Source organism: Lissotriton helveticus, assembly GCF_964261635.1.
Source record: "Lissotriton helveticus chromosome 1_1 unlocalized genomic scaffold, aLisHel1.1 SUPER_1_unloc_28, whole genome shotgun sequence".
Classification (NCBI taxonomy): Eukaryota; Metazoa; Chordata; class Amphibia; order Caudata; family Salamandridae; genus Lissotriton; species Lissotriton helveticus.
In genome coordinates, this window is record NW_027611668.1 from 442,971 (window position 1) to 466,661 (window position 23,691).

Sequence of the window (23,691 nt, forward strand, 5' to 3'; positions counted from 1 at the left end):
GCACGCCAATTGCAGTGGTGGCTAACGAACCACAATTGGGTCAACGGCAGGCCCCCCTCCCTTCCCCAACCAGAGTTCACAATGGTGTCAGATGCATCACTTCTGGGGTGGGGTGGCTGCATGGGAGAGGCGGAGATCAGAGGCCACTGGACTCCAGCGGAGTCCGGGCTCCAAGTCAACCTTCTAGAGCTTCGGGCAATTTGTCTTGCACTGAAACGGGAGCCCGTTAATCTTTGTTTGCTTGCCTGCCACAAACCTGTGACTGACAGGGGTGAGGAACTACATCTCCCGGCACCACTAAGCATTGAGCACGCCGTCCACGTTCCGGCCTGGAGGCACTTTATCATCGGCCAGGGCCCCGGCAGCAGCCGAATGAGGCTTGGCCAGGTCTTTAAAGTAAGTAATCTTTATTGTTTAAGTTATTTAAAACCATAACAATGTCATAATACAAATATTATATCCCTATAAAATGATTAAAAAAGAATTTTAAAAGATAAGAACAAACATGTTAAGTATATCGTTCAAACGAGCGGAAGCGGTATCCTTCTCATGATGCCAGTTTAAAGTATGTTCATAATTCTGCAACGTCATATTGTTATCGATTTATGGTTTTTGCACGTAGTGACATATAAAACTCTTTTTTTAGGTCGAGCTAGAACACATGCGAAGCATGTCTAGCTCGACAACTATTGTCACCCGTCTCCTGGGAAACTGAGACAGGGGCCGGGCCCAGCCCGGCGCCGTGCACATCCCCTGCCTCAGATTCCCAGCAAGTCAGCACACAGACACAGCACACACACGCACATGCACACGCACACACACGCACCCCCCTCCCACCCCACTCCCACACACAGCCCCCCGACCCCACTCACCGGGTCCCTTGGGCTATTCTCGTCCCAACCAACGCCTCTTGTATGCCATCAGCAAGCAGAGAAGCGGCCAAGAACACTCTGCGCCTGCGCGGAAGTGCGTGTGCCCGCCTGACGTCACTTAGAGGCTGAACCTTACGGTAGGCAGGGCCACAGGGTCCCTCTGACCAGATTCAGATCATCTTTCACTGCTGCTCCTGTCCAAAGAATCGGATCGCGTCGCGCGCCTCGTTTTTTGTGCGGATGGCTTCAGCGAGCGGACAATGGGAATTTCCAGGCTGCGGCTGCCGCATTCTTGGTGTGACGACTGAGGACAGGGGGCTGCCGTGCTGAGTAAGGTGGGGCAGGTAATATACGGCTATGTTATTAGTGGTGAGAACGCGGGGAAGGGGTGCACGGAGGTCCAGGTGGGAGGAGGGAGAGGGTTTCCTTATTTTTTATTGGTCTGTAAGTGCCGGTCTCGGAGGAGCCGCGCTATTAATCACCGAGTTTGTGAATGCTGGAGATGTAATACAGCGCCAGACACACTCGGTGTAACTTTCTTCTAGTGCTGCATAACCCGAGCCTCGTGGCAGAATGTCTTGCAGCGTTGGTTTTTCTTTTCATGTAAATAAATATCTCTAAAGAATTGGCGGCAGCCCATTCTTGTTTGCTTTCTGAAACAATTCACTGCAAGGACTACCTTCCGTTAAGCATGTGTTATCTAAAAGCTCGTGCCCATTCATCAGCAGTGAGGTAAAATAATATATATTTTTTAAATCTTAGAATCCGCCTGAATAATAGCGCTTTACCGCAGCTCCGTGTTATTACAGTGTCTAGTGACACGTGAATTTTAAGGTTTTTCACTGTCTGGTCTGTGTTCTACATTGAAAACGCGTTGTGCATTAATTTACTGTAATGCTTTGCGAGGAGCGGTTTCACTCGCACTGGGAAGGAACAGTGGCTTGTGGGGGTCTGTTGAACATACACGCAGCTCAGACAGATGTATTCAGTGAAACGAGTCAACATTTGCCTGGCGTACTAGGTTGTGCCGTGTAACTGGTTCTCACCTAGAGCGCTCCAGTACATTCGAGTCGCGTTCACAAAAACTAACAGAAATAAGATTAGTGTTCAGTGCTGTAATTGGAAAAACTTTACTTCGGGAACCGGTAAACTGGGGGTCCAGATGTGGCAACAAACAGAGGGTTAAGTAATGAGGGGATGAGTCATGAACAGCAGTTTGACAGTCCTCTAATACACTTGCTTTTAAAAGTCTTCCACAAAGAAATAGGAAACAAGTAGAAATGTGACAGTAAATATGCTGTGGCTTAATGGGTTGCAAAGGCTGCTTTTTAAAATATCTTTTGAGATCAAGCCACCTGCGGCTGAGAGCTTTGTGTGCCATCTAAATCTCATGGAATCTCATGGAATAATAATAATAATAATAATAATAATAATGGTAAGGTAACTCTGGCGGCTATTGCTGCTGAGATCAGTGTTTTGTCTAGTCACACTTTACCTCATCATAAAGTAGTATAGAGCGCTAATGTGTCTACAGCGAAGCAAACGTGTATCATGCATATGAAAGATTTTTATTTTTAGCAGATAGCAGAGTTACTGCTTTTGACACCGAGATTTTTTTTATGACTTGCAGGTCATAAATTGCAATCCTTCAATTATAACACAGTGAGCTATAAACCAGCCTCAAGGAACTGCATGCAAACTTCAAGGTCTGTGTTTTGTCTAGTCACGCTTTAAGTCATAAAGTAGTATAGAGGGCTAATGTGTCTACAGGGAAGTAAACTTGTATCATGCAGATGAAAGATGTTTATTTTTTGCAGATAGCAGAGTTACTGCTTTTGACACTGAGATTTTTTTATGACTGCAGCACAGGAGAGGTCTGCACCAAGCAGCTCCTGGAGCAGGGTCATCTGATGAGATGCAAACAGCCCCTCAATGTGTCAGTGTATGCAAATTAAAGAGGGGCTTCGCGCATTCTCTTTCAGCCGGGGACACCAACTCTTCGAACCAGCCCTGTGGGTGTTCCTCTAGTCTGCACTGCCAGCCTCGCCACTCTCGGGTTTCGCCTCTGAATGCCCACCTGCTTTTCCCTACTCTCTCTCACTCGCCCGTGCATAGTGTACTCACAAGTGCATAAGTTACTCTTAAGCTGTGTAAAGTACACGATGTCGGATGCGAGTGACTTTGGGCGCAACACAATTCTGTGCTTTATGAATAATGAACATTTTGCACTTGCGGGAGATATGAATTTAATTTATGGCACGATCGGTCCTTTATGTTTCCGGAACGTCCTAAGTGGGACAGAAGACACCAATGTTGACCCAGTAATTTCCTTGTTTAAATCCTCCGAGTTGTACAAACGGTCTTGACCACGTGACAAAAACCAGTTGAGGCATCCGCTGTGTAACTATTGCTATAAGTACCCGCTCGTTGGATAAATGGCAAATGCCTTGCTGTTTCACAACACAATATGTGTACAGAGGGCTTATTTTTGGAAGTGTTTTCACCTCTTCAGGCTAAGTACACCCTCTTTGTCGACGAAAGGAACTTATTTATAAGGCAAACACTTCAAGCGATGTCATTACCTGTAGGTAATTAGGCACTTAGCAACAGCATTGCAAAACCGACGTTCCATCACACAACGCTATTATACTGTCATTCACCAGTGGAATATGAAGCCCAGAGTGCTCAAACGTAGATAATATTGTTTTACCACACACCCTTAAATACTGTTGCCTGGCGCGGGATGAATAGCAGCGTGCAGTCTGCTCTGCAAGCAGCGCGCTGACGCACTTAGTTACACCCACGCCAGTGCACGCACATGTGTTAGAAGAACAGGAGCACCGAACACTCTATGTGAGGAGGAGACAAGAGCATGGAAGACTCAACAACTCAAGTCATGTGAGTAGTCATTTATTAGGTGTTTGCCTACAATTCATTGAATGACGCAACATTTTTTTGAAATCCTCAGAGATACAGCATTCTTTGCAGCTACAAGTGAAGGGAGTGGTTCATTAGTGCTATGCGTGTCACTGTCGGATTTCCAGAATAGGCGTTCACACACATTATGAAACAGAGCTACATGCCCTGTATGGGTATAATAGGAGTGATTGATTGTATTTCAGCTGTGTAAGAGCTGTGCTATGTACCTGGAGCTGTGGGTGTGCAGACAGCGCTTCCTTTATATGGACAGCACATGGAACAGAACACTTTTAGGGATAACAAATAATGCTATAAGTATAGAAACTAGACGCCTTATCCTCCAAATACGAATGCACAAGCCTTTGGAAAGAAGCTATTTTTGTTCTGTTTTATTCAACTGCAGACTCGCCTTGAGCTTTACAATGGCTAATCAACTGACTGTTAATTAGGCAGCAGAAGCAGGGAAATACATGCATATAATGGATTTCTGTAGTACTTAATTCATGCTTTTAAAGCATTTAGTTGAGGTGTGTGGTCGTGACCCGTGCAGAGTGGATTAGCACCTGACTGACTGGTCCAAAACATGGAAAGGGGATTAGAGGCATGCTCAACATACTATAATTAGCTAGTATCAGTATGGCAGGGTAGAAAATGCAGATTTTCTTTAGGAATATTATTTAACACATTTACACGTGTGCCAGTCACACATCACTCCTGCACTTTTGTCAAATGCACATATTGGTTCCTACCCCCAGTGAGTAGCTAGGGGCCTATAGTGAGCCACCATTCAAAAAGCCTGATGTTGTAACAGAAACAAGTTAATAAAAATGGAGGTTGCATCCCAACATTCATCCCGAGATTCTTCATTGTGAACTTAGGGGCTTATTTATGAGCCCTTGCGTCACTTTTGCGCCGCCAGTGCGTCACTATCTATCTATCACCCTCACTATCTAGCTAGCTAGCTATCGCCCTCACTCTAACTATCGCCCTCACTCTATCGCCCTTACTCTATCTATATCGCCCTCCCTCTATCTATAGCGCCCTCCTCTATCTATCGCCCTCACTCCATTTATCGCACTCTATCTATCGCACTCACTCTATCTATCGCACTCACTCTGTCTATCTATCGCATCACCACAGCATCACTCAGCACCACCACAGCATCACTCAGGGGCCCCACAACATCACTATGCGCTACCACAGCATCACTGAATGCCACAGCATCACTCGTCGCCACCACAACATCACTCAGCGCCACCACAGCATCAATCTGTGCAACCATTCAACATCTGGTTCAAATATGTTCTCTCAATGTTTCAATCTTTATTACAAATGTCACAAAAAGATGTTAATATTTCACTTCTGTTCTTGGATTTTAGTCACAATAAAATACACTGAACATAATCTTCACAAAAGTTATTTACAAAAGTTTAAGCTAATCCCATTATAAATTACAATCACTTTTATTTAAGTATTAATTATTACAAAAATTAAGTCATTGTTATTTGTAATATCAATTTATCTAAGTCACGTAAATACAACACATATTGCATTACAAATGCTATAGGTGTCACATTTGCGAAAGTTATAACTATTGGCATTGTAAATGACAAAGATATTAATTTCACTATTTTCAAAACCAACACATAAATAAAAAAATTCTCATTTACAATACCAATAGCTCAAACTTTCCTAATGCGAGACCTATTGCATTGCAAATGCTTGTTATCTTCTGGAAGCAAAGCCAAAAGTGGCGCTATATCTGACCACATTTGCCTGTTAAAGCGGTTGAGTAGTGCCATAGCATTGGCATCTTTAATGGTAGACGCCACCATAACTGCAAATCTTTTTCCAGCTCCATCCATTCTCCTTCCTTCCTTATCCGGTGGAACCATAGAAGTGGAGACCAGATTTTTCTAATTTCTTTGCGCCGCCTGCGTCACCACCGATTCTGGGCGTGGATGCCCTATCAGACAGGCCGGAGAGGACTCTGGTGCACGGTATTTCTTTTCGATTCTAGGAACCGAAACAGAAATTGATGCTGGCGTCTTCAAGATTTTCAGACCCTCATCCCAAATATGTTCAATAATTGGAATTGATCTTGTTGACTTTCTGGAGTCATCCTTAAAATCATATAGAAAACATTCAGTTTCCTGAACCGGCATCTCCAGATCAAATTGCTTAGCTGCTTTTTCCACGATATCGTGAAAACCTCCAATGTCCTGAGGAGGCGAAGACGCTGGAGTAGGCGAAGGAGAAGGAGTTGTTGGTAACACATATTGATTCCATTCCTGTCCCTCTGTGGTATCCTATAGAAGTTCACCTTCTTCAGGTTGATCATCCCCATCACTGTCGGTCAGATCATCTCTGATTGTAGCCACAGGTGGCGATCGCAGCTTTTGCGTCTGAGGCGTAGACTGAGCCATTGGATCTTGCATTCGAGGTACTGTAGGCGTCGAGACCGGAGCATTAGCCTCGGGGAAACGACGATAGTAATCAATAATCATGAGTCTCAGATCCGTTACCAGTGATCCTATTCTATTCTATTCTATTCTTTATTTGGTAAAGCGCAAAACAGCTGCCCCAGCAATGAGGCGTCCCGGCGCTAATGAAGTCACAGACCTGACCAGAGGCGTAGAGGAGAGGGAAGTTACGGGGCAGGGAATAGGTGAGTTTTAGTAGCTTTCCGGAAGGCAGACAAGCTCTCTAAAGAGCGAATGTTAAGGGGTAATTCGTTCCATAACTTGGCTCCCAAAACCCTAAAGGAGCGGCCGCCCATGCGGCAGAGTTTAGTGCGAGGAACACATAAAAGATGTTGATTAGATGATCGCAGAATGCGCGATGGGACATAAGGGGTGAGGAGGGGTCGGAGCAGTGTGGGACTGTCCAATTTAAGGATTTTAAAAGTCATGATTAGGGTTTTGAATTTAATTCTAGCGTCAACAGGTAGCCAATGTAGTTTGCGAATGGTAGCTCTGGCTGAGCATCTACGTGGAAGGCCGACCAGGGCTCTCGCCGCGGAGTTTTGTACACGTTGCAGCCGTGCTATCTCTCCTTTGTTAGCACCTAAAAGGAGAACATTGGCGTAGTCAAGACGCGAGAGGATGGTTGCTTGTATAATAAGCTGGCGGATTTTAGCATCAAAAAAGCCCAGTATATGGCTGAGATTTCTCAGCAAGCCGATGCACGTGCCGGCGACTTTTTTGGTGTGGGTCTGATAGTTAAGTGAGGCATCCATCCACACTCCTAGATTTTTAACTAGGGATTTGGGAGGTGGTATGGTGCCCAAGGAAGACGGCCACCAGTGCTCATTCCAATGGCTGGTGTTCTTACCAAGGAGTAGCACTTCTGTTTTTCCAGCATTAAGCTGTAAACAGTTGTCCGTCAACCATTGGGCAACTGCCGAGAGACCATTTTTGAATCTAGCAGCCGAGATGGACGGGCCTTCCGTAAGAATAATGGCCAACTGTGTGTCGTCGGCGTACGACACCAGTGTCAGACCCCACTCTTTAGCCACTGTTGCAAGAGGTTGCACATAAAGATTAAAAAGAGATGGGCTCAACGCAGAGCCCTGCGGAACTCCCTGTGCAATTGGATGAGATTTCGATAGAAAAGGGGGTGCTGAGACCCGGAAGGATCTGTCTTTAAGGAAAGAATGGAACCACCTTAGAGCCAGGCCAGATACTCCGAATGTCTCCAGACGATCAAGAAGGATGTCATGAGACACCGTGTCAAAGGCCGCGCTGAGATCAAGAAGAATCAGCGCAGCGCTTTGACCGGCATCTAGGACCGTCCGGAGATACTCGGTAGTGGCCAAAAGAGCAGACTCCGTACTATGGCCCGGTCTGAACCCATTTTGGGATGGGTCCAGGATGTTATTCTGGACCATATGTTGGGACAGTACACTATTAACATGGGCTTCAGCAAGTTTAGCCAGCCATGGAAGCAGCGAGATCGGTCGGAAGTTTTCCAGTTTGGTAGGATCTAGGGAGGGTTTCTTGATGATAGGTGAAACCCAAGCTTGCTTCCATGCAGATGGTACTGTGGCTGAAGAGAAGGAGAGATTGAGAACAGAGGCCAGGGAAGGTAGGAAGAAGTCAAGAGACTCCAGAAATTGTGCCGGACGCATGGGGTCTGAAGGGGAACCAATTTTAATTTTACGACACATTTTGATGAGGTTGTCAACGGATATTGCTGGAATGTTGGTCATAATTGTGCCGTAAGGGTGGAGGTTAGTGCAATTGACACGATTAGGGGAGTGTTGTGGGAAGGAGCTGTAGATCTTTTGTACTTTAGCGACGAAAAACGTGGCAAGCTCCTCACATTGTTGGGCAGTGGAGATATTGGGGAGGGGGATTTACAGCTCTGGAGTTCTTTAACAAGCTTAAAGATTTCTTTGGCGGGAGTGGCACTCGAGTTGATTTTTTCAGCATAGAAGGCGGATCGTGCTCCACGGATGGCTTTGTGGTACAATTTTTGTTTAGCTGGATAATTACTTTTGTCTTCGTTGTTGTATTCTTTTCTCCATAGACGCTCAGCTCTTTTACAGTCTTTGCGCATGGCTTTAAGGATGTCATTATACCAAGGGTTAGTCGGTGTACTACGTCCTTTCGTCCACTTCGCTGGAATGAGAGTATCAAGTCCTCCCGTGATCCAGCTATGGAATCTACTGTAGACTGAGTCAATGTCTGAGTTATTCTCAAGATGGATTTCCCCAAGAGTGGCCTGAAGATCACTAGTGGAAAGTTTGTGCCATGGTCTTTTTAGCCGTTGGACTGGTGCGTTTTTGTACGTAGTTTTATTGATTAGAATAGTCAATTTAATGAGGTGATGATCAGTCCATCCCATTGGAAGGGGCACCTCAGTTTTAGCCTCTTCGATGTTAGTGAATACTGGGTCTAAGGTGTGTCCAGCTAAATGCGTAGAAGTGTGGATCAGGGGGTTGAGTTGCAAGGCGGAGAGGTCAGCAAGAAGACTTTTGATCGTAGGGTCATTAGGTAGATCAAAATGAAGATTGAGGTCACCTAATATGGTAAAGTTCGCTGTTTTAGTCACTAACGAGTTAGCTGTCTCAAGAAGAGCTTCAATGAATTTTGAGGCAGGTCCTGGAGGACGATAAATATAGAGACCTGACATAGTGAAGTTAGGGTTAATATTGATTTTGAAGTAAGCACATTCACAGTTAGTAAGTTCTTCTTTGGTGAATGTGCAAGTATAAATGTTCTTGTAGATGACAGCAATGCCTCCACCTCTCCCATCTCTATTCAGATTAAGCATATGGTATTCATCTGGAAGCGTAAGATTAGGTATGACAGAGATGTCATCACGTAACCAGGTTTCACAGAGGAACAGAATATCCGGGTTTTCATCCAGTAAGAGGGTGTTAACTTCGGAATAGTGTTTGGAGAGTGACCTAACATTGAGATGCAGGACCGTAATAGGAATAATTATAGGTGAGTTCTGGAGTTGTCGGATGCGGTGGGGGGTAGCAGTAGTAAAGTTACCGCTATTACATTTGAGGCATGTTTGACCAAGCGTACCTGTTAGGTGGACACAGGGACTTACCAGGTTATATGCAAGTAGTTGTCCCTGTCATAGTGACGGGGTACTGATGATGTCCGGCCAGGGGGACTGGCGAGAGGCGATGACTTGGCGAGGACGGGCGAAGACGGGCTTGCCTTAGGCGCGCCTTCGGCGCGCAAACGGCGCGCCCGCTGCGCCCGTCTGCTGCGCGTCCGGTGAAAGCACATGTTTTATGGGGGCTAAGAGAGGCAGGGGGGCGTGGCCTCGAAGTGGGCGTGGCCTCGCTGCACGCCGTCAATGGCGGTATAGATAGAGTAAATACAGCCTCTGTGACAGCGCTACCTCCGCTGCACAGAACGCTCGAGCTGAAGGTGCCAGCAAACAAAGTAGGTGCGCTATAATTTTAAAAGCAGCAAGTTATCAGTGACACAAAGGTTAAAAAATAGTAAATCTGTCTCCCGGCTTCTTTGCCTCAGGAGGGAAAGTGACTCATGCACACAGCGCTCGCATTCAGCACTTATATACACAGGGCGGGGGGCGGGGCCTCGAAGTGGGCGTGGCCTCGCTGCACGCCGTCAATGGCGGCAGAGATAGAGTAAATACAGCCTCTGTGACAGCGCTAGCTCCACTGCACAGAACGCTCGAGCTGAAGGTGCCAGCAAACAAAGTAGGTGCGCTATAATTTTAAAAGCAGCAAGTTATCCTGGTAGCGAGACTGATTCCTCTCTTGCTTCCTCCTGCTGCTCCTCTTCATCATAGTCACAAGGTTCCTGAAAAGATTCATATCTCGAAGATTTGGATTGAGCAGTATCTTTAAAAGAAAAAACTCGCTCTTCATCCGTGTCTTGGCTCTTAATGTGAAGCTGAGAAGGACTATATGCCACTCCAGAAGCTTCCTCATCCTCAGAATCCTGCTCCAGTAATGTGGATGGAGGCAGAGGGGATATCTTTGTCCATGCCATAAATTCTGATGACTTCCTAATCGTCGGCGATCCCGTCGACGATTGAAAAGATCTTAAAGAGATCACTGTCTTCGACTGCGGAGATTTAAAAGCCTTCGCAGTTGACACTATATTCATCGGCGACGGAGCTGTCGTCGACTGGGTAATCGTCGACGGAATTACTGTCGACGAGGAGGTCGTCGTCGAGGTCGTCGACGGCTTCGTCATCGATCCTGTTGTCGACGATGTGGTCGTCGAGTAAGATTGCCTCGTCGACGGGGTAGCTGGTCTCGACGGCGTAGTCGTCGTCGTCGGCGGTATAGATTTGATCCCAGTCGTCGCCGTCGGAATGGTCGTCATCGACACTGTAGTGGTTGACGGAGTCGTCGACGGTTTCACCACAATCTTAACAGGAGACACCATAGAACTGGTCGACGGAGCAGAAGATGCTCCTTTTAGACTAGACGGCTTCTTCAAGGGAGTAGGAGGAAGAGATGACGCCTCCTTTCCATTCTTTTTACCCTTTTTAGGATCCACCACCTCCTCAAAATGAGAAGTTTACCTCTTTTTGGGAGGCTGACTTGAGGATTCCTCTCCAGAATCAGAATCTGAGGTGGCCTTCTTCTTTTGAAGCCACAACAGAAGGCAAGCTTCTCTGTCCCCGTAAGGTTTTGGCAGAGAAAGTTCTGCAGTATTTACAGTCCTTAGCAACATGCTTGGGATGAAGGCAGTATAAGCAGTCCTTATGTGGGTCTTCAGAAAAAAGCCTAGCTTTCCCACAGGATCGGCAAGGCCTGAAAAGCTTCTTCTTTGAGCTTTAAGCCATTATAAGGTAAAAAGATAGATCACAATACCTTATATCCAGAAAGAATTCAGTTAGAAAGGTCAAAAGTTCACACTGGAACAAACAAACTGAGCAGAGCTCAGGGAGACCCCTTTCTCACACGAAGGCGGTTGGAAATCTGAGGCAGGAAGGTTCTGTTGGGGAGTGTGATGTCAGGGCAGGGGTGCTGATTGGCTGAGTTTTGGACCAAACAACTAGGAGGTCTGGTTACCAAATAGTTTCAGGCCCTATGGGCTTATCTATGCAGTTTTCTCTTCTCTATGATACTGCTTTGGTCATTCTGTTACCGTGAGACTCCCACCATGACGACGGGGAAGATACAAGCATGTGAACCTATGAAAGATTCAATCCTGGAGAAATAATGCTCCTGTGTACTGTGGCAGACTCAGAAATATTGAAAAACGTCATGATTTCTCTTTCAGCATTTCCTAGTTAAATCTTTCACTTTTTGACTCATACATTTAGCAGAAACATAACTTAGTACCATTAAAATAGTTGTGATGGGGAACATCCATGTGGGGTTAGGACTGGCTCGACAAGAGTGCTTGCTGACTTGAAGGAGCATGGAGTTGACCGCCTTGCCTGGTCCGGTGTGGAACCAAGCCAGCAATGCTTTGCTGAAGGCTCATTTGCCCTGATAGCTGGTCAACAGTTTGAGGAGGAGGAGGTGAAGAGCTGTCTAAGTGTGCCATGAGGCTGGCATTTCAGTACATCCCTGAGAAGTGAGCTTTGAGTCGATGTAGTGTTCCTCTTATGCCACGTGCAATTCACCCTCTCCAAAGCCTCAAGAATTCCTGGGTGTGGAGGGCGGCTGATTCTGATTGGGTGCTTGATAGTTTTCCAGAAACTCATGTTCTTGATTGTTCATGTTTGTCAGAAGTCAATTAAACACGCCCAGGGGTTTTATCTCTTCAGAGGACAGAAGCTGCAATAAAAGTTTCTTTCCCATTGCAAAAAAATATAAGCGGCTGACCAGGCTCTGTCTGTCAAAGAATGGAAGGGCTGAGGAACTATCGTTCATCTCACTGCTAAGCAGAGCCATGTCATGCTTCACCCTCACTCAGGCCTCTGATTTTGACCAACATCGCTTAGAACACTGGGACTTTAAAGCCCATCCTTTTAATGAGGAAAACCAAACTACAAGTCCCATAAGCAATAGTGGTGGAAGGTGTCACGCATGACCTGGGACAACATCCGATTCAGCACATCCAGTTCCACTTTTTAAGTATTTGACACAATATTGAATTTATAACCTTTGTTTTTTATGGTCATGAGTCACCAGAATACTAAAAACATGTCTCTTATTTTCAAGGTCAATTAAGTAATGGTCACCAGCTTGGAAGCTCTGTTCATTTTTCAGTATTTGTCATTGATCTCCACGTGTGGCTGCTTTCGGTCTGGCCCTGCATCGTTCCCGATAACTCGCACAGGTAAGGAGCTTGTAGCAGCAACATGATAACCCCATACTCGTCTGTAAGAAGTGCGCTCCGAGGCAGGTATCCGATCATGTTTGTGAAAGAAGGAAGGACCAATATCTGCTATGTACATTTGTTAAAATAAAACACAATCAAATCACAGTATACTGTTCCGGAGGTTCAGTCCCAGAGACATTATCTGTAACTGAACGCAGACACCCTAGGAAGCATGTGCTTTTAAGACAAGTTGCCTTCACTCACCTGAAGGTGACATGCTTCATCATTGGGCTATACTCCTCACCAGGCCGCGCTACAATGCCTGGCGGGCAGCACAAGAGCGCACTTTGTCAGAGATCTTTTACTAAGTATGACGGATGAGCATAGTAGGACGGAAGATGTTGTGTCATAAGATGTGAGATTAGTGAAGTCTGAATATAAGATCAACTATCGACCAGTTGCCACAATATAGTTAATGTGATCTACCTGGTCCATGTTGAGATTAAAAACAGTAGCAGAGAAATTGAGGAACTAATGACCCCTATCACTGTGTGAAAGTGTCGATCACCTATAAGCCTGCTGGTAAGCTGGGGTCTATACTTCAGGTCAACGTTTTTCATGCCTTGTGTAGTCATGGAGCAATCTGTTGGCATTTCATCAGGACCAAGTATGGGAAAATGGGTAAATGTGACCTAATCTTCTTCACAGCGTGAGGAGCTCTGTAACTCAAAGCCCTGCACCGTGCATAGGTGATAAGGTGCCTATTAACATCTTACTACCACAGGTGAGCACTGCCTAACAGGGTGCACTAGATACGGTAACCCTCCTAAAATTCAGGACATACTGACTTATCCAATAACGAGGACAGACGCCGCATCAGAGGGCAACTGGTTTGAAAAGCACCTGCTTCCTAGGGTTCCCGCGTTCAGTTAGAGATAATGTCTGTGGGACTGAACCTCCAGAACAGTATACTGTGAGTTGATTTATATGAAGAATGTGTATACTGGACTGTCATTTTCCTCGTCATCTCTTGTGATATGTAAAATAAATCACAACACACTGGGAGGCCAACAAATCTATCATACATTTAATGCAGAAATAGCAAAAGGCCAAGCAAACTAACAAGTGACAATTGTCTTTGCAATGGACGAGAGCATCCACCCTAAAGCAAGTTGGAGTATATAATGCTAATGCTACACAATGTATTTTTATACACTTTTCTCCTAATACAAGACAATGAAACCTGAACACATGATAGAAACAGTTACTGAAACGACACTAATGAGTAGGAGGCAGGATCTTCTCTCGAGAGGAATGTGAGGAGTCTGTGAGGACTAGTGATCATACTAACCAGCTTCAGTCAGTATTGGCTCCCTGAGACCTATTATCCTGCTAAGTAACTCCAGTCAGTAGTGACCCCTGTACCTTAAATCCTGCTAATATTCAAAACCAGAGGTGAACTTGACTGCCAACCTGTTCCAGTCAATATTGACATGTATGCGGGCATGGCCAAGCAACATGGCCATCAGGACGTAGTCTCCCGCAGCTCCCGGCCAGCCTGACGTACAAATCCTGATTTAGACCAGATCCTGGTGCCTACGGACAACTATAATTGTGGATTTAGTGACCGGAATACCTGAGACACTCAGACAAGCTGGATGTTGAAGGACTGGGAAATGTCTTGGAAAACTCGATGTACCAGCTCCCGCTGGATGTGGAGGAGGCCACGACCATTTATAATAATTGGCTTTTGGATGCCTGTGATCAGCTTGTTTCTCACAAAAAGTGGACTCCCAAATGGGCCTCTCCTGCAGAGGTGAATTGGCGAAAATTTTATGACAAAGCAGAGGAGAATTTAAAAACTTGTATTTCCAGTTACAAGCAAGCTCTTTTGGAAGCTAAAAAAGAGTACTTCTTGTTACAAAATACCATGAACTTTAAATGATCAACCGCCCGCTCTAGCTCTGAGAAAACGGGAAGTGCAAACCAAGCCCGCATTAGCCGAAAGCAAAAGGCAGTCCGGTACATAATGGGCCAGCAGATTCGCCAAAATCTGCGGTCCTTGGTAGGTCAATATTTTGTGAGCCACACACAAAGACTTAAACTGGATTCTTTTCGCTATCGGTAGCCAGTGCAATTTTAGGCAGAAGGTGCGAGACTGAGCAAGATCTGGGCAAAGCTAGCAGGGCGCCAGCTGCTGGGTTCTGGATTCTCTGCAGGCGGACAATACAGGACTTGTTGACGCCTAAATATTAGGAGCTGTCTCTACCCAGCACTAGAATTTCTGACTTGGCAGCATTCAGCTGTAAACAACTAGCTGCCATCCAGTCAGAGATAGCTACCAAGTCCTCTTTCAATGTGATGAGATTGTCTTGGCAGTTCCTCGAAAAAAGTGATGACTAGCTGGGTGTCATCGACGTATGAAACCAATGACAACCCTCTGCTTTTTGCCAGCAGGGCTAGGGGCTGTACAAAGATGTTAAAAAGTGCAGGGCTCAATATAGAGCCCTGAGGAACCCCGTGTTTAATAGCATGTATGTGAGAATGAAACGGTGGCGCCATCACTTGAAATACTCGACAGATTGTGCCAGGACTGAGTTCACATATGCCTCAGTAACCTTAGCCAGAAAAGGAAGCTGGGAAATTGGACGGATGTTACTCGGGTCCGATGACTCCAAGGAAGGCTTTTTTAAAAGTGGAATGATTTTTCTAAATTAGCTAACCCCGCCACTCCAAAGAAACAGGGGGATGCAGAATTTTGTAATAAAATAGCTGGCTTTTTTAAAAGTAAAGTAGAAACAATTTTTACCTCACTCGATGGTCTAATCAATGATACTCAGACTGATTTCAATCTAACAGATCATGAAGTTTAGGTGCCCCGGCAGAACTACTGGAGCATTTAACCCCAATTGAGAAAGCAGATTTGGTCAAATTGTTGTCTATGCTAAAATCGGGTGCCCCTAGTGATCCGTGTCCTGCTGGAATTGGTAAGCAAATTCCGGAAACTTTTGGAACGGCTCACACCCCTGCTTAATGCAGTTTTACGGTCCGGAATTTTTCCCAAAAATTGGAAAAAGGCTCTGTGCTTCCTCTTCTAAAGAAGTAATCTCTTGGCCCTAAGTACCCGAATAATTATTGCCCTATCTCTAGGCTTCCACTACCTGCCAAATTACTGGAAAAAGAAATAAATAGCCAAATCAGCAACTTTATCTCTGCCAATAACTCCTTGGACGCATCGCAATATGGGTTTAGAGCTTTTCACAGTACAGAACTGACTTTAATAAAATCAACCGAGGAAATCAGAGAAGCCGTGGATAGGGGAGGTAATGCCATCTTAATCCTCCTGGGCCTATCCGCGGCCTTTGATACGGTCCACCGTAAGGTCCTGCTGAACAGGCTCTCTGATATTGGTGTGAAGGGCTCAGCATGGAAACTGCTACATTCCTTCCTGTCAGACGGTAGATTTAGATGGCAACAGGGCTCGGCAGGGTGCCACAGGGCTCGGCGTTGAGCCCTACGCTTTTTAACATCTACGTGGTACACCTGGCCAGTGTCATCCAGTCGTTTGGTTTCCTGGTCACCTCCTATGCTGATGACACACAAATTGTGCTATCGCTGACAGAGGGAGCGGAAAGGGAGGCGGGGGAGAGGTTCTATAATTGCATGAGCTCTATTTCCACCCGGATGTCGTCCAACCGTTTAAAACTCAACTCGGCTAAAATTGAGGTGTTAAAATTTGGCAATAATCCCTGGGTCTGGACCCCGGACTGGTGGCCGGAGGATCTGGGATCGTGCCCTACACTCTCTAGGAAAGCTAAGAATTTGGGAGTCATGGTGGATAACAAATTCACCATAGGGGACCAAGTGAATCAGGCAACTTTAGCAAAAAAATGAAGTTCTTCCTATCGGCAGACAACCTAAGGACGGTTGTCACTGCACTCATTATGTCCCGTCTGGACTATTGCAACAGCCTCTATCTTAATGTTCAGAAACAACATATGAACAAGTTGCAACTGGTCCAGAACGCGGCAGCGAGAATGCTGACGGGAACCCGTAGGGTTGCTTTGGTCAAAGGAGAACTTAAGAACTGCATTTGCTCCCAGTTCCACTTATATCACGCTTCAAGGCACTTTGTGTCGTCTTTCGGGCCATTAATAGGATTGGTCCGGAGTTTCTTAAAACCAGATTTACATGGTATGTTCCTACGTTCCTCCGGATCCAAATTAGTCCAAACCTCCAACTTTAAGAAAACTAATTGGGGAGGCAGAAGTTTTCTCCACTGTGCCTCCAAAGCATGGAATGAACTTCCGTTCCCTCTCAGAAATGTGCTAAACCTTTTTTCTTTTCGCAAGGGTTTGAAAACATGAATCTTCTCCCACTAAACAGCTGATGCTCCCCAGGTCACCAGTACTCAGCGGCAGGACATCCTAGGGTAGCAGTGCGCTTTACAAGTACAAATAACATAACATAACATAGACACACAGACACACACACTCTCTCACTCACACACATTCTCACACATACCCACCCTACCACACATAAGAAACATATAATTAACTTCTAAATGACACCTTCAACTAGGACCATTAGTAAATAGGTTCATGCAGAATTCAAAAGATCCTACTTGTAAGGATATCTGTGCAGTCATCCCCATGACAGGAAAGAAGAAATTAAAATGATTTAATAAAATGCTTTAGGAGGCTAAGCATTCTTAAATTAAGAAATGAATTAAAGATAAGCCAGGAATAGAGAGAAACAGAAAAAGAAAGAGGATAAAAAAAAGTAAAATCTATCTATATAAATAAAAATGTAACTGTTTGTTGTTCAAAATCTCAAATCTCCGAAAGTACTCCACCGATTGCTTTGAAATTTTGACACAACGTTGGATTCGAAAACGGGCGTGTTTTTATATACACAACATTGGATTCAAATACGTGCGTGTCGAATACGTGCGTGTTTTTAATCGAAAGCCCGAACAGACCCTATCGATTTGGTTGATGCGCAACAACTACAAGGGACGCATAGAGACAATAGTCTACATATATTAGGATGGACAGTTGGTGTCAGGATGGCAGAACGTGAAGTGGGTGGAGGAAGGGGGGAGGAGTTGGTTCAGTTTGCAACATAATTTAAAAGAACACGATGCAACCGCGACCTGCGGTTCTGTTACATGTTATATATTAAGGATGCGCCCAAAAGCTACCATCTGTACTGTTTGTTTCTGTTATATTAACTGATGTGATGTGATTTAAACATGTATCAAATTGATATCGGTAAAAACTGGATAACAAGCAGCAAAAAAAACATGAGTACTTGCTATGATACATGTACTACAAACTGTGTTTTTCGAAACAGTTTCTTTAAAAACATTTAAAAAAAAAAGCTCAGGGCCAATCTTTAGAATTGTGCGGTTTAGATCTAGACACGGATTGCTTCTCACAGGGACAATTATATGTTGCGTGTTCTGGAGTCGGCAAACCAGACAATCTCTACATCTGCACAGACAATGGAACAACAAAAAATATTGTATACCCACAAGCATATTAGAAACGTACGTTTACTCTTTTCTTTCTTTTCCATTTAACCAGACTGAGCCACAGCAACGCTTGGCCGGGTACAGCTAGTAAAGATAATAAAAACAAGGGAAATAGAAAGTACGAAAGAAAGAAATGAGGCTCTCATATATTATATTCAGTGGTGCTTGTAATACGGCGGCCAGGATATCCATCACGTTTGTGTCTAACTAACCCTGCCAAGAAAACTCTAAATCAGGCTCTTGACACTTTGCAATGTTGCTGCTGTTAACTGTGCACCATTACTTCCGCAGAAGTCACGGGCAAGAATACTTTTTATAATTACAAGGGTGTGATAACACCGCATAAACAACAAGTGCAGATTAAACCGCAGGGTTCAAATAAACCCACACACACACCGTAAGATTACGCTGTACTAAACACACACGCCTCAATAACAAGTAACTAATACAAAGACTGATGGACATAATGAAGCAGAACTAGAGATACATGCATAGCACAGACAAGATAAAGGTCTTGATTTAGAGTTTGGTGAGCAGGGTAATCCTGCACAAGCGTGATGGAGTATCCTGTCCAACAAACCGATGGTCTGCCTGACCTAATGCAAGTCAGCTGGATTGTCATGTGTCCAGCCTTACTTGAGTGGCATTGATGTAAATACATTGGACGGCCCTTCCTCTCTAGATCAGGCTGTCTGATATGTTTCTCTTATTCAGGACCACCAGGGAATACCTGGCAGTCGTGATGAGAATTTGTTTTTAAATGAATCCCACTTCCTGGGAGAAAATTAATCAGGGAGAAAGTTCCAAGAGTGTGAGGGTGATTAGTTATTGGTTTTTAAAAATCAACTCCAGATTTGGAACAAAAGTTGCTGAATGGCCGCCTGGAAACATCCCCAAGGGATCCAGAGAATTGTAGATCAACTTCCTATAGATGGTCGAGATTGCTTTTTCGGTTGGGGATTAGTTAGCAGCTGGTCCTCCATTGGGGATGCATCAGGCAACTCCCCCCTTTCCATATGTGACCTTGCAGAGCGTGACCCACCTGCAAATGTCAGAACCATCTTTAGTCACCTAATATACCTTTGTTGTAGGATTGTGAAGGACACAAGTGCCTGTCTCCTCCACACATCGCCCGGCCGTTCTAAGCTAATCAATCCCCATTTTGCAAAGCCCTGCAATCCTCCCACTGCACTTAAGAGATCACCATCCTACAGTGGAGTAATTTCAGTCAGCTTACCTTCTCAGCCTAAACACTTGGTAGCCTCTCTTCACACCCTTACCACTTTATGGATATGAGTAGGTAGGGTGCACTCATACTTTCTTCGATACAGCACGGCGTGGGGTAACCTCTCTTGCCCATGGCCAATCTATCTACCCGGTAAGCAGGATCCTCACAGTCCGAAAAACCCAGTTGTTGACTGCCACCAGCTGCGTGGCCCAATAATACTTGCGAATGCTCCGGACCGCCAGTCCACCTTAAACTCCCCTCTGCATCTTACTCAGTGTGAAGTTCCACCATCCCACAACAGGAGCCAAAGTTCTCAGTCTACCTTTTAAAAGAAAATGTCTGGTGGGATCTTAAAGGACGTTTTTTGCACGATGTACAGGAAACCCTGGAGGGTCATCACTTTAAATAGGGCCACTCGGCCCAGTAAGGAGAGCGGGAGCGCCCACAAGTGTGGGGCATCCCAGCGAAGCCGGTCTAATTTCGGGAGTATGTTCCTGCCTGTGCTCTCTTGTAATGACCACAACCAAATATTTAAAGCCATGTAGTGCCACTCAAACTGTGCACCTAGAGTGCAGCCGCAGCGTCCCTGCCACCAGCAGGAATATTAAGGACGTCTTCCAATTGATCTTATATCTTTAATAATCTCCAAATATGTGAAAGATTTGTAGGATTTGTTCACTCGAGAAGGCTGATTACGTGTCCTACAGCAAAACATCACCGTAGACGGAGATTCTCTCATCCCACTCTTGATCAACTGGAATACCCCATATGAGAGGTCCTGGCGAACCCACGCATGTGTAAAGAGCATAGGAGACAAGGAACATCCCTGTCGGACGGCAAAGACTCGGGAGACTGTGTTATTGACGTGCATGCACTCTAGAGGGGCAGCATTCAAGAGCTTGACAGCAGTGCCACTGGTTCAGCAAAGGAATCCCCTGTTGCGTGTAGTAATCCATTAAGGTGTCAGAGATTTAAGCGCGTTCCCTGGTGTGGCATAAAGCTACTGTTCGCAGGCAGATCGCCGGGGCCTATTCAAGGACCTTAGTCTCAAAATTAAGCAGGGAGATAAGTCAATAAGACCCACACTCAGTTGCTGGTTCGTCCTTTTTGGGATGACCGCCACCTCAGACGTTCTGTGGTCCTCCGGGAGACACCCTTATTTTCATATACTCTGGAGGTACTCCCTGATTTTATCCACCATGCTTTTATATAATTCTAAAGGGAGCTCATCAGGTCCCGTCGCTTGCCCTTTTTGCAAGGTTCCTAATGTCTAATTTATTTAGCCTGTCAGGTCTTGGTCTAGTGCGTCTAGGTCCTTATTTGTTAGCATTGGCAGGGTCAGGTCTTTCAGGAAGTCTCTCCCAGTGTTTCTGTCCCCTTGTTGTCAGTGTCCTCAAGGATCCAGTTCCGTCCTTTGTCTGGTCTCTCTTACCATGTAAGCAACTCATTGGCTTTATCACCGACATCATATAGACAATGCTGGGTAGCCAGCGCATTAGTGCACGCTATTTTCCATTAGTGCTCTTAATGTATGCTGCTTCAGTTGATGGTGTAATGGGAGAGAAACTGATTCCCCACTTGCCAAGCGAACCTCCAGGAAAGCACATTCCTTGTCCTGAGCCTCGCACTTCAATTTACGTTCCATCGACATTCTCCCAATCAAGGCTTGTGTCTGGCCTCGAATCACTGCCTTGAATTCACCCTATAGCATGCAAGCTGATTCAACAGGCCGCCCATTCTCCTTAAAATAGAATTCTGCTCTATCTCTCATGCAAGCTTTGAACGTCTTGTCTTTTAAATATCACGGATCAACCCCTGGGGGTAGGATGAAGTCCACAACCGGACCATCGAGTTGCACCTCCACCAGCGAATGGTCTGAGATTTCCCCCTGCTATGTGCGTAACAGCTCTAAAATCAAATTTATGGACAGTCTGGGTGAAAGGATGGTGCAGGCATGCCAGACTACCATGTGCTGCAGACTGGTGCGTCCGGTTCTGATACCCTCTTCCCCTTTAGGGGCATTTAGGAGTATCATGAATATAGTATAGGGTCAGTTCTGTCATTCCAGTCACCCCAATGCTTGTATGCTCTGTTGTAAGCGTCTTACCCTTTCACAGGATGAGTCAGTCTTGTCTGGGTCTCTTTCCTGTTTCCCGACATTTGAATGGTACGCCCGAAGACTCGAGAGAGCAGTGACCCACCAGCAGGCTTTTGTGGAGTGCTTTTGTCCTGGATATAGTGCTGCATTCAGTAGGGCACCCACTCTGTCTTTTCTTTGCAGTTGCCTGAATATCAGCAGTCCCAAGGTAGCAGTCACACCTGGCCTGTCGGTAAGTGCAGCCGCCTCTGGAGGCCCGACCGTCAGCAATTGAGCCCACACTGTGGCTGGCTGGACCACAGGCGTAAGCTCAGACAGGGTGTTCGACACTGGAGTAGTTGTAGTCCCTCATGAGCTTCTGACACAGAGTATTCAGAAATCCAGCAGCTAAAAGCCCAACACAGGCTCTACAGGAAGTCAATAGATTCAGACCCTGTTGTGTTAGGAATTTGACAAGTGAAACCTTGAACAGGCCTGTTGGCATCACACAATCGTCCTACTGGGCCTCAAAAATCATGTTGTCGTAGACTTTTATTTTCTGCCTTGAACTGTTTGGAGAGTCTTGGGGGGGGGCGGGGTCCCTCAGACTAGCTGGTCCTGCTGGATTGCTTTCCGGCCCGCCCTACAGAGAATGAGGATGTGTCGGACCTTGCTTCTTCCCGGACAACCTTGTCCTCCTGCTGGATAGTCAAACTCCCTTCCTTTTCTTACCAGACATGCAGGCTTCTAGGCAGACTTCTAGGTTCTTCAGGACAGGTACCCAGCTTCTCCATTAAGTAATTCAGCCTGCAGGTGATGTCCCTGCAACTTAGATAGACTATCAGGCTGTTACCATCCCTGGTGTCACAGCAGGCACCTGGGTACTTTGTAGAGCACTTTATTCCTGGGTAACAGAGGACTTTGAACTAGGGTATAAAAGAGGGATAGATGGTCCCACTTGTGCACATAACTGGCAGGCAGGAGATGCGGTTTACTCTGTCGCACTCTCACATTGCTTCTATGCTACGCATACCAACACCCTAAACACGCTCTTGATGTTAGCGCAAAGTCTGGACACAGGCATAGAAATGGAGCATTACATAAGTGTGTCAGCAGGACGCCACTCCACTGACCATGATGCAAAGATATCATAAGGCTATTGATCCTTACAACAGGGTGCATTGCCACCACCGCTCTAGCTGTTAAACCCATGACAGTACTCTGCCTTAACCCCTTCGGTGCTCATGACATAACGGTTCCGTCATGAGCTACGGCTGAGCTGTGCTCATGACGGAACCGTTCCGTCAGCTCATGACAGAACCGTTCCGTCATGACCACGCCCGTTTTCATTAGAGCTCAGCACCGGAGGGGGAAACGCGGCCGCACGCAAGGGGTTAAATAAGGGCACACTTGATGTGACCCTCCAGGTCACAGGACCAGTCCAAGACCTCTCGTAGTCCCTTGTTAGAGGTTGCACAGTACTGGAGTGGCCGAAAAATCTCATGTAATTGTTTTGTGGTAGATTTATCCCAGTAAAGTTCAGTTACAAGTTTGATGCCGTGGACTGGGGAGTTGCCACGAGGAACAGATTCTTCTGCCTGTCAAACCACATGCCATTCACTATTTCATAGTGTTTTTCTGCTTTTACTTGTTTTAAGCAGGTGGTAGATATATGCATGTGGTTGGTTGGGGGTAGATGGGTGAAGCAGGGGAGGGAAGAGGAAAGTATTTTCTAACAGAGGGAAGAATTGTGTGTTTCCCCAGTTAGTAAAAAAACAGCATCATTCTTGGCTGCTTCTGCTGCACCCAGAGTCTGGTGCGTCATTTCAGTAAAATGTTTCTGTCTGGAAAAAAAGGATGTCCTATTTTTTTTCTGCACCCGGTACATCCGGGTGCAGAAAAACCTAACAACTGATAATCAGGTGGAACAAAATGAACACATGAAAGTACGCCTTAATTTCATTGCCCTTGATTCATACTCTAAACCATAGTTGAGGGATAGGTCTAGGCATAGTCCTCGCAATACACAATAGATTTGCGTGCGGCAGAGTCCAGAGCTCAAAAGTCAGGATACCAGATACAAGTAGGTGGTAACTCAGGGCAGGGGAAACGTCTGTTGTCCGTGGAGGGGAAATTCCCGTCCCAGAAATCTACATTAAAAATTAATTAATAGTATTCTTTTTTTAATATCTGTTTGGTGCCTGTCCATATGACTTTAATGTCTGCCTTTGGGATTCTATGTTACAAGTCCATAGGGTACATGTATCCTTTGTGAGCTTAATAAATTCTACAAATCCTCACTCCTACATCCAAGTACTCTCAGGCTACCATTCTACACT

General features: G+C 45.6%; 1 long non-coding RNA gene across 1 annotated transcript in view; it reads left to right on the plus strand.

The window, feature by feature from the left end:
• LOC144805827 (uncharacterized) overlaps nucleotides 1-23,691 on the plus strand; it is a 53,475-nt gene that overhangs the window by 28,704 nt on the left and 1,080 nt on the right. The window contains exon 4 of the long non-coding RNA XR_013605609.1: nucleotides 12,412-12,529. This is a non-coding gene — a long non-coding RNA (uncharacterized LOC144805827). The remainder of the gene's footprint in view (nucleotides 1-12,411; nucleotides 12,530-23,691) is intronic.